Raw genomic sequence first — 10,814 nt, 5'->3', positions numbered from 1 at the left:
CGCGCGCGCTGTCCTTAGAATGAGTGAGGCAGTGGTTTGCTTGCGCCCCCGCTCTGTGGCACGCGTGTCTCTATGCTGCGGTCTGTGTACGGGCGTTATTCTGTTACGGCGCTACAAAAACTGTGGAGGAGCACATGGGGGGTTTAACAGCTCTTCTGTTCATCTGTCCTGCAGCACTGTCCTTTGTGAGGCACAGGCTGGTTACTCCAGCCGTGAACAAGTACACGCCACTTTTTTTTTCCTTTGGCCCTTGTAGGTGGATTTCAACATCCCCTTTGCTAAGAGCTCCATGGCCGCAATGGAGACAACGCTGACAGCAGCCGAGGGAGCTCCCACGCTGACAGGCCTCCACTTGGCCCTGGAGCTGCAGTGCCTTGGGACTGGTCGCTCTTCAGGCCCAGGCAGGCTTCCGCAGCTAGCAAGATGGCTCAGGACCACGCTTCCAGACTTTCCAGCAATGTTCACACGTCTTCTGCGCAGCCAGCAAGTCCTGGTATCTCTCCCTTTGATCCCGCAGAGCCATCTGCTGCCCAGTGCTAGGGCATTAAAAAGGAACCGTTTGGTTTTAGGCACAGGGAGAAGGGCACGGAAACGCTGCAGGCCTAGGGCAGGGCGGTTCTTCTGGGGTCTGCTTCTGCTGGCATCTCTATGCTTTCTGGAACGGGACAGGGGCCCTAGTGTCCAAGGCAAGGACATGACAAGGTGCCACGTGCCGGTAATCAGCCTGCGGAGGAGTCAGGCGGGGATGGGACTTTGCACCAAGCTGGCCTCGATCCCCACAGGGCAAGGTGTCCGGGTGTGGAGCCTTGGGGAGACAAGGATGGAGCGTGCGGTTTGAAAAGGGAGAGCCAAAACGCTGGAGGAATCCTTTCATCGTCGGCAGCCACAACTTTCTGGTCCCACAGGGAAAGCCCACCGCTGAGTGCCCAACCCCTGCCCCTGGGCTGGAAGGGTGCCTGCTCCCAGGCCACAGCCTGCAAAGCCTGTTGCTCTCCCACGAGGGGTGCCAGGGAAAGACCGGACCCCCTTCCCCTCCCCTCCCCTTGGGTGCTCCTGGGTGTGGAGGGAAGGCCAGTGCAGGGGAAGGGGAAACAGCACCCCCAGCTGGAGAAATTTACCAGAGGAAGTGCTTCTCTTGGGAATTCCGCTGCCGATTCAGCTCTACCCTCTGCTTCCACTCTTCCCGACGCACTTGGTAAGTCTCCAAGAGTTGCAGGGTGTGGCTTGCTCGTACAGAAAGCTGCCTGCAAGAGCAGGGAAAGTTCCCTCTCCCCTTCTGGCTGAGGCCCTCCTGCCTCTCCCCTCGACCAGCCCCTGCACGCACGCTCCCGCTGGTGGTACCCACAGCCTTCAAGTGGCAATGCAGCTTGGGGCTGCCTGGCACCAGGGTCCAGCCCAGGTCATTGCCATGCCAGGAGAAATCAGGGGACGCCATACCCAGCCCCATGGCTCCCAAGATGGGCTTCCTCACACCTCGGACAGGTGCTGCCACTCCAGTTTTCCAGGCCGGGGCTGGGCCTGGCGCGCACTTACTCTTTGCGCAGCCGCGGCAGCCTCTCTGGCTTCCTCTTCTTCTCCTCAGCTCGGGGCAGGAAGGCAGCAGCGCTCTCCTCTTTCCCAAGCCACGGCACTGGTGAGTGTGGCTGAACCTCGGGCAGCGTTTCCTGATGCCGCCAAGCCTGCATTGGGGCCAGAGGACAAATTTGAGGCTGCTTCTGACCTCCCTCAGGCGCTCTCACCTCTCAGCCCTGGAGAAGCCAGCAACTGCGGGGCCTGTGCGTCCTCCCGCACACTTGCTCTGCTCTGGCCTCAGAAACCCCCATGCCAAGCACTGCCGCAGGCAGGGACCCTGGCCGGGATTCACCACCGTTGCTTGCTGGCTCCATTCTCTCTTGCTGACATCGCTCGTGACAGGGTGAATGAGGGCAAGGAATGACCGTTTTTCAGCGCTGCAACCGTGAAATCAAACGCTCCCGTGGGGTTCCACCAGTCAGACCCCAGCACGGAACCACTGAACGGGGTCGGTTGGAGGGGACCTCTGGAGAACTCTCGTCCAAGGCCCCGCTCCAAGCGGGGCCAGTTAGAGCAGGCTGCCCGGGCTGTGTCCACCAACAGCTAGCCGGAATCTGCCTTTTTGCAACTCTACGTCTTGTGCCTCTCACCCTGTCACTGTGCGCCTCTGAGAAGAGCTGGCTAAGTTACCTCTAGCCTTTCCCCCGGGTAGCTGCAGACAGCAAGGAGATGGACCCTTGAGCCTTCTCTTCTATGGGCTGAACAAACACAGTCCTCTCCACCTCTCCCTTGGACACCAGGTTCTCCAGCCCGCTGGCCAGCTTGGGAGCCTCCGCTGGATTTGCTCCAGCATTCCAGAGCCTCTCTTGCATGGTCGAGCCCCACCCTGGACCTAGGGCTGGCTCCAGGTGAGGTCTCCCAAGGGCTGAAGAGAGAGGACTCGTGGCGTCCTTCACTCGGCTGGCTACACTCTTGCAAACACAGCCCCGCCTGTGGTTGGCCTTCTTCCCTGCAAGTTCAAGGGAGGGGGCGACCCAGCCATGCCCCCACCACAGCACATTGCTGCTCCTCCCCTTTGGCTTTTTGCAGCAGCTTCTCCCTGCCAGGCATGGGCAGGCAAGCTTGAAAGACCATGGCCACCTGGCCTGCTCTTTGGGGGGCAGCAGTACCACTCGGACTTGGAGACCTCCACGGCTCCGCTCCTCGGCTTACCTGTTCTGCCCTGTTTGGCTGCCTGCAAACAGGAATTGCAGTCCGAGGTCTGGCTTGACGAGGTTCTTGCTGCTTGCTGTCCTCGTCCACCTGAGAGGAGCTCTCCCAAACTGTTTGCAGCAGGCTGAAAACACACAAGCCGGGTGAGGTTATCGGAGTCCCGGATGAGACCGTTCTCCATCTTGTGCTCACAAGCAGCGGCGTGCCAGCCTCTGCAGCACAAGACGGTGCTGCTGGAGCATTTGGTGTATTTGAGCCCTTGTGATCCCATCAAGAGTGAGGGCCCTACAGGCCCTAAGGAAAGCTCTGGATGCCCAGGTGTGGGCCCTCTCTGGATGGCACGAGGAGAAAACCAGTGCCATTTGCCACGCCCGGAGCCTGCAGAGCCCGCTAGCCGCCTCCTGCTAGGGGCACTAAAGGCCGTGAGGTGGTCAGAAAGACTCTGTTTTGGGGTGAAATGGGAAAAGGGGAGGCTTCTAGTGAATTGAATCCAACCTAAAAACCAGGGAAAACGGACACCGCTCTCTGTTGGTGGGGGAGGATGGTCTGACTTTCACGTTCCTCTGGGAAGTGCTCTCATCTACGCTGCAACCAAATGAGGTCCCTTGAAATGTCTAGCAAAGCAGAACAGCTTTGCTGCAACTTCTCAGCTGCTGCAACACCTCTTGCATCGACATCGGTCGTTGTGACACGAGTTGACAACCTTTCAGAGTTCATACCGACGGCGTGTGCGACGGAAACAACTCCTTCCCAGAATGCCAAAAGCACACGGTCACCGGCATGCTTTGCTCCAAGAGCCTCACCTGGCAGCTGGCTTGTTTGCCCGGGTTTTCCATTCTTTCCCTCCCTTTGAGCTGGCCCCAGATAGCGTGGGCGGAGAAAGCCTTTCTCGAGAAAGGAGGCGCTCAGCAGGAGGACTCCCTGGAAGTAGGAAGGGCGGAGACTCTTCAGCAAGCATCTCTGTGAGCGTTTGAACAAGAAGGACAGGCAGCTGTGCTCCAGCTTTGGATCAAAGAGCCCGATTGCCTCGGAGCTCTGCTCCCGAGCAGGTCTTAGGCCCTTGCTGACACAGAATCCTGTCCAGCTCTTCACTTCTGCAGGGCACCCGTCTGCCCTGGAGTACTGTGGCTGTTCTCCTGCTTTCTCTAGCCCATAGGCTTAAAAAGCGGGGCTTGGCTGGGAGGTGCTGGTGACCTCATGGTACCCTCTCCTTTGGGGCGGCTGCGGGCTGGAGGGCATAGTTCCACACGAGAAGGGGAACAGATTCCTGCACATCTATAAGGCGCTCACATGCACAGACGTGCTCTTCTGGCACATCCAGCCCAAAGACATGCTTAGGGAGATGCACAGCACAAGGCCTGCAATTACCAGCCTCCACAAGGAAGCCACGTTTTGGCACAGCTTCGCAGCCTGTCGCCACTCATCTCCACGTGGTCTTCCTCCCCACTTTCCAGCGCGCTGCTTCCCTGGGAAAGCTAGACCCCCTCCGCCACTGGCAGCTCAAGGCAGGATTTTGATCCCGCGCAGAGCGCGGAGGGATCTTCCTAAATTCCTAAATGCTGCTGCACAGACAGACTCCTGCAACTAAGGAGCAGCTTGCAAGACACACCAGGGCATGGAGTCCCAGGGCCAAGTGCCCCTCAGCAGTGGCAGCTGCTGCAGTTGGTGCTGCAGGACTGCCCGGAGAGCCCCTTCCAGGAGGAGTCCCCTGAGATCTGCCGTGATGAGTAAACAGAGGCACAAGAGAAGCAGCCTACTCCGCCAGGCATCGCCTTTTCAGCTTGGCTCCAGCCCCGTGCTGCGGAGGCCAAAAGGAAAACAAACACACCTCTCTCACCAGTCAGCTGTGACATTACCTTTTCCCTCAGTCTGCTTGTTACGCGCTCTGTCCTTTGCCTCCCGGCCTTTGGCGGCCTTCCGAGACCCTCTGGAGGAAGAGGCTGGTCTCACAGGCGACATCTCAGTCTCCGTCCTGGAAACAAGAAAGGCACCAGAGAGAAGCTTGACACCAGAGGCTCGCAGAAACCTGCGACAGGCTTGCCGTCAATCTAGGAAGACCAAGTCATGCAAAGACTTGTTGGCCGCCCTTCAGATGTCACACTGACAGAGTGTACGGAAGAAGCAACCCCTTCAAAGAACTCCAGGAGCACAAGGGCACCCTCAGCCCTTTTCTCCAAGAGCCTCACCTGGCCGACGACTTGCTTCCTTTGCTCTTCCGCCCCTTCTGCTTTTTACGGCCGGCGCCAGATAACGCGGGTGGCACAGGCCTTTCTTGAGAGAGGAGGCACGCAACGGGAGCACTCCCTGGAAGTAGGAAAGGAGAAGGCTCTTCAGCAAGCGTCTTTGTGAGCACTTGGGACAGGCAGATGTGCTCCAGCATCGGATCAAACAGGCTGATCCCCTTGGAGCCACGCTCTCCAAGAGGTCTTGCTCCCTAGGACGTCCTTGGCACACGCTAGCAGCCTGTTGACAGTCATCTCCAGGCAATCTTTCTCCCCACATTCACGTGCCCGGGATCCGTCAGAGAGGTAGACCCCCCCTCCCTTCCCCTCCAGCATAGACACCTCGCCGCCAAACGTCCTAAAGTGCTAAAGTGAAAGAGGAGCTTGCGCTATCCACCAGGGCGCAGCGCCCCGGGGCAAAACTGCCCTTCAGCGGCACCAGCTGCATTTGTTGCTGTTGGGCCACCCTGAGACCTCCTGCCATCCAGAGTCACTTGAGATTTGCTGCGAGGGGTAAATAGAGGCACAAAGAGGCAGTCTACTCTCCCAGGCACCGCATCTTGACCAGGGCTCCAACCACCTACTGCTGAGGACAAAGGGAACACACGCATGAACACACGCACGCATGCACACTCCCTTCTCTCTCACAAGTCAGCTGTGACATGACCTGTTCTGTCCATCTGCCCTTCTTCTTCAGTGCACTTCAGGGATCCCTGGGAGGGAGATTCCGCCTCTTGTTTTTCAGCCGGAAGCGTCAAATCAAATCTGGAAAGGAGAAGACGCCAGGCTGCAGAAAAGGCACCACGCTCCCTTTGCCGCTCGCATTCACAGTCCGTTGCCAGAGAGCTTTGAGAAGGCCTGCCAAGGCCATAGCTTTCCAAAGCAGAGTACGCAACATCCTTGAGAACTCTCATTCTGAGGAACCGGAGAGGCACAGGCCAGACCTCCGCGGCGTGTGCGCACACGAGAGGCCCCACCAGTCTGGGCCAGGGCTTCCCTATCCTGACGCGGAGAAAGTGTACTCCAGGCCTCCTTGCTGCCCCTGGAGACCATCTCGCCTCCCCTCCTCCTATTCACCAAGCAGGAGCTGAGACCTACTCCACAAACGTACTGTGGCAACACGAAGACACTGCCGGGACCCATGCGAAAAGCCACACTTCCTCTTCCTGAAACCACCAGGGGTCTCGTCCCTGGGGCCTGAAACAGAGACAGAGGTACGTGAGAGCGTTCCGGCGACATGACTGCCTTGCTCCTAAAGGCAGCAAATCTTTCTTGTGCTCAGGGCAGATGCTGCCACCGGGACACCCTGAAACAAAGTTTCCTCTCCAAATGCTAGCCCTCAACTAGGAAAGCAGAAGATGCACAGCTCAGAGCTGAGACTGAGGGACCTCACTGCCAGGTGTTTCGCAAGGGCAAGAGTCAAGACAGTCAACGAGGACGCGCCTTCTCTGTTAGTGGAGAAGTCAGGCACAGGAGAAGGCATTCGATTAGCCAGGGTCTCTGCGGGCCGGGTTTTGCTGGTTGGCTTGCTATGAGCCTTCCTGGAAAGAGAACACCTGGCTCGGACCTGGTGTTAGCCTCACAGGCTCTCCAAGGATTTGGGTGGTTGCATCCATAGCATGGAAGAGGAGCGAGAGAGACCCAGCCCTTGCTTTGCCTTTGCCCAGTGGGTAAGAACCGGGAGTGCCACACGAGAGAGCTGGGGAAGGGCATTGGGCTGGGATGAGGAGACAGGCTGGGACAGGGTGACCATCCCAAGCAGAGCGTGAATGCAGGCCTGGGGCAGAAAAGAGCCGTTCATGGCAGTGGGACGCCAGGGACACTGGGAAGGGCTGGTCAGTGCAGACGGCCCAGCACTCAACCATGGCTTTCTGCGAGGGGAAGCGCCACAGATACCTGCCTGCGTCGTAGACTCTTTCCCCAGAAACTGCCTACTTTTGAGCCCGTAAAAGCCTCGCCATTATCATTTCTAGCACAGAGAGTGGGATGCTGGGCCAGCCAGAGCCTTGGCCTAACGCGGGGCAGCTCGTCCTACGTTCGCCTCTGTCGCCCAGACCACTGCGTACGAGAGACGGACGCTAGAGAGAGTTGGCGTGGCTGGAGACCATGGCTGCCCCGCTGGCCGGGAAGGTCCTGGCAGGCCAACAGAGATCAGTTCAGTCGTCCTTTGACAGGTGTCCAGAAGAAGTAGGCGTAGCACGGGGAAGTGCTCGACTTACCCCGAGCAGAGCTGCTAGCAGCTTTCCAGTGCCATCCACGGTGAGGAGGAAGTCATCGTAAAATCTCATGGTCACTTCCTGGTCTCGTACGGAGAGAATGCCAATGGCCTTGAAGACAAAGTCCACGGCCTGTCTTTTTGAGATGGCCCGAAAGAACGCCATCACGGTCTCCTGTATGCAGCACTGCACCGTTGTAAAAGGCATGTGGGCACACACGGATAGATCCTCGTACCTCAGAGGGACGATTCTTACGTCACCTAGACAGCAGCAAAGGAGGAACAAAGTCACCTCTGCAGCAGGGCAGCGGGCTCCAATCACAAGGCGACAACACTTTCTGGCAAGACAGCGCTGCCTCAGAGCAGGCTCTTGAATCCTCTGCTACAGCGCCTAGGAGCGGTTTATGGAGTCCCTTCCGGGAAGAGTCAGAGCAGCCTGCAAACTGAGGTGCTCAGGGGGCAGCAGTGATTTTGCCAGTGCAGGAATAAAAAAGGGAAACTAACCATTTGGTAGGACCACGTTACCGGAGGGCAGGACAAGTAGGGCAGACGGGTGCAGGTCCCATGAGAAAGTGCGTGGTGCCAGGCCATTGTGACTGTGCCCGCAGCCAGTGCCCTCTGGCTAAGCCTATGCCATGTCAGTAGACGCAAGGAAGAAGCAAAGTGCAAGGACGGCACAGCAGCCCACAGGGTTCTTCTACCCCCCCCGCACCCCCACCCCGACCCCCACCCCCACCCCCACCGCCTCGTAGTCAGCAAATGTCTCCGCTTTTGGGGCCAGCGTCCTATCCCTCCCACGCACCGGCTGAAGGCATATTACCAGGAAAGGACACCCAGGGAGCCTTTCTGAGCAGTTGCTCCTGGCTGGCCTCTGCAGCTTGAACAAGCTGAAGTTGTTCTCAGGCCAGCCGGAGGCATTCAGTCATGTCTTCAGAGCAGTTTGCATGCGCCTCAAGCTCGGCGCAAGGGCAGGCAAAGGTTTTAACGTGTCTTCTTACCAGGAACATCTTCTTGAGCGCACCTGGCCTGGTATTCCTTGGCAACAACCTCCGATATACGGAACATGGGTCTCCGAACAATCGAAAGCTCACCGTTCACGGAGCACTCGTAGTGTTTAAGGACATAGAATATCCCCACTCCTAATACCTTGACACCCTGAGAGCAGCAGCGGGAGAGAAGGAACAAGCATAAGCAGCCTGGAGACGAAAAACGGACCGAGGGCTTGCCCGAGCGTGGGGATGCTGCCCTGGGCCCTGCCCACCCCTAGCATGCAAAGGGCAAGATGGGGCACTAGGGAAAGCACACACTCCAGACCTTTCTTTCCTCTTGCTCCTCGGCTCGCCCCCCAAATCTCTTTGGGAAAGCAACAGCAGAGCCAACATTCCTCCCCTACCTACAGTCGGAGGGGTTTCCAACGGCAGGGACCAACCCTGGAACAGGGGCCAGGCTTTGGTTTTTCCATGCTGGCACTGGAGAAGGGAGAAGGCCCAGAAAGTGCCCAGCACTCTCTTCTGCTTTATCGGGACTTCCGTTGTTACCGCCAGTGCCAGAGAAGCTGCTCTGTGGCACATTTGTCCAGGACAGTGTCCTGCGGGGGTGCTCTTTCTCTTTTCAGGGGAGGGAAGCAACGGCACGCCGTGGCACAGGGGTGTCAGGACAAGGCAAACCGTCAGCGTTTCAGGAGGGGAGGACCGAGCCACAAGACCCACCTTGTTCTCTGCCAAGTGCTCTAGAATGTATTCAGAGACGCTGTCCCAAATGGTAACAATCTCTGGAAAGCAAGGGAAAAATCCAAGTCAGCAAGCGCACAACCATTCAGCACCCTGCTCACCAAGGAGGTGACCGGTGCAGGTGAGACAAAACATACCGCCACCCCAATTCCGAACATGCAAGGCGCTCCACGTGGCGGGAGCTGCAGAGCTGAGCTGCGAGGACACCTCTGCCCACTTCTAAGCGAGGCTCCTGTCCTTTCAGGTGGGCATGCCTGAAAGGCATACCCGCCCGCTAGGGAAACGGGGACTAGCTTTCCACGCCAGTGAGAGGACGGTGCCGTGCCCACAGGAGTCGCCCAGGCTCAGGGCAGCCCCAGGTGTCTCCCCTGCAGGAGTCCCGGCTGCCAAACTCACCGCTGGGCCACCAAGGGACGTGCAGACTGGTCTCTCGTGGCACCCACTAGCCCTGTCCAGCCCTGCCCCACAGAGCCCAGCCTTTCCATAGCTCTTCTCCTAGCTGATATGCTCTACAGCAGTCAGGAAATACCTCCTGCAAGCCTTACCGTAGCGGCTGAGATTCCTGAGCGTTGGGAACACGTCTGGCCACAGGTTCTCCATCTTTGCGCCCCCTCACACTCAATGAGGCCCTGTAGCAGGAGGGGGAGGAGGAAACTTCTCCTCCTCCTCCTTTGCACTTCCCCAGGCAGGCTCCAGCAGTGTTGCGTGGCCTGCCTTCGCCCTCTCGTTGCGCTGCAAAGCAGCTCCTCCAGAGAAGAGCGGTGGCGAGAGCAGCACCCGAAAGCTGGGCTTGCCCAGGCCTCGCAGGGAAGTGCAGGGAGGGGCCCCGTGGCGGGAGGGGAGCTGTGGCTGTGATGCGGCATGTCCCACTGTGACCCCAGCCCGCGTCACCAAGAGGCTGCCAGGCCTCCCGCGACACCCTCCCCCAGACCCTGCCAGGCTTTGCCCACCTCAGCCAAGGGCAGCTGCGCTGGCTGTTTTGGGGTGCTGCCCCCACCCCACGCCGTGGCGCAGCGAGAGCCATGGCGGGGGCGGGGAGGGGGAGCTCACCAGTGTGGTGGCCCCAGATGGGGACGCTGCGCTGCCATTGCTGGCCGCAGGGGCTGTGCTGAGCTCTGCCCTGAAGGAAGGAAGGAAGGGATAAAGGAAGGAAGGAATAAAGAGGAGCCTCGGCAAAGCAAGGGCTGGTGCTGGTTAGGTATACCACAGCCTCTCTGGGTTCTGGAGTCTGGAGTCTGCCTGGGCTCTGGAGTCTGGCTCCGTCTTCTTTACTCCCCCCATCGCGTATTTAGACACACCGACAAGAGCCCCTCTGGGCCTTTGCGTCTCCCGCCTAAACAATCCCAGCTCTCTCAGCCTCTGCTCGTGTGACGGATGCTTCAATCCCTCAAGCCTCTCGGAGGCCTTTTGCTGGACTCGCTCCGGCATGGCCATGTCTTTCTTGTACTGGGCCCAGCGCTTGTGGTACAGGTCTCTCGCTGGCACCTGCTGGACGGCTGCTTGACCTTCCCTCATCACGACTCTAGGTGGAACTAGAGCTCCAAGCGCCCTGTGCTCAGGAATGGCTGACAGAGCTCGCTGGAGCCTGTTAGAGCTTGCGAGAGGTCACAGCCTCCTTTGGCTCAAACTGCTGCACCTGTGTGCTGCCTCGGTGAGCTGTGCTCTCAGCAACGGCTACTTCCTTTCCCCCCGGGCACTGTCCAAGAGTCCGCCAGGACCGTCTCCAAACCGTGCCAAAGGCCGTGCGAATGCAAAATCGGGTCTGGGAGCGTTAAGCGCCACCCCTTGTGCACCAACATCTCGCTGCACTGAGGAACACCTGTGCCATGGCTGAGTGTGGGGGGCAGGTGGGCTTGTTTCCAGGGCTTCTTTCAAAGTGACCGGAGTTGTCCAGGACGTAACAGAACCAAGGGCTGGCTCAGG

Source organism: Struthio camelus, chromosome 10 (genome assembly GCF_040807025.1).
Source record: "Struthio camelus isolate bStrCam1 chromosome 10, bStrCam1.hap1, whole genome shotgun sequence".
Lineage (NCBI taxonomy): Eukaryota > Metazoa > Chordata > Aves > Struthioniformes > Struthionidae > Struthio > Struthio camelus.
The sequence above is the reverse complement of the archived record's forward strand: the minus strand, read 5'-3'. Positions refer to the sequence as shown.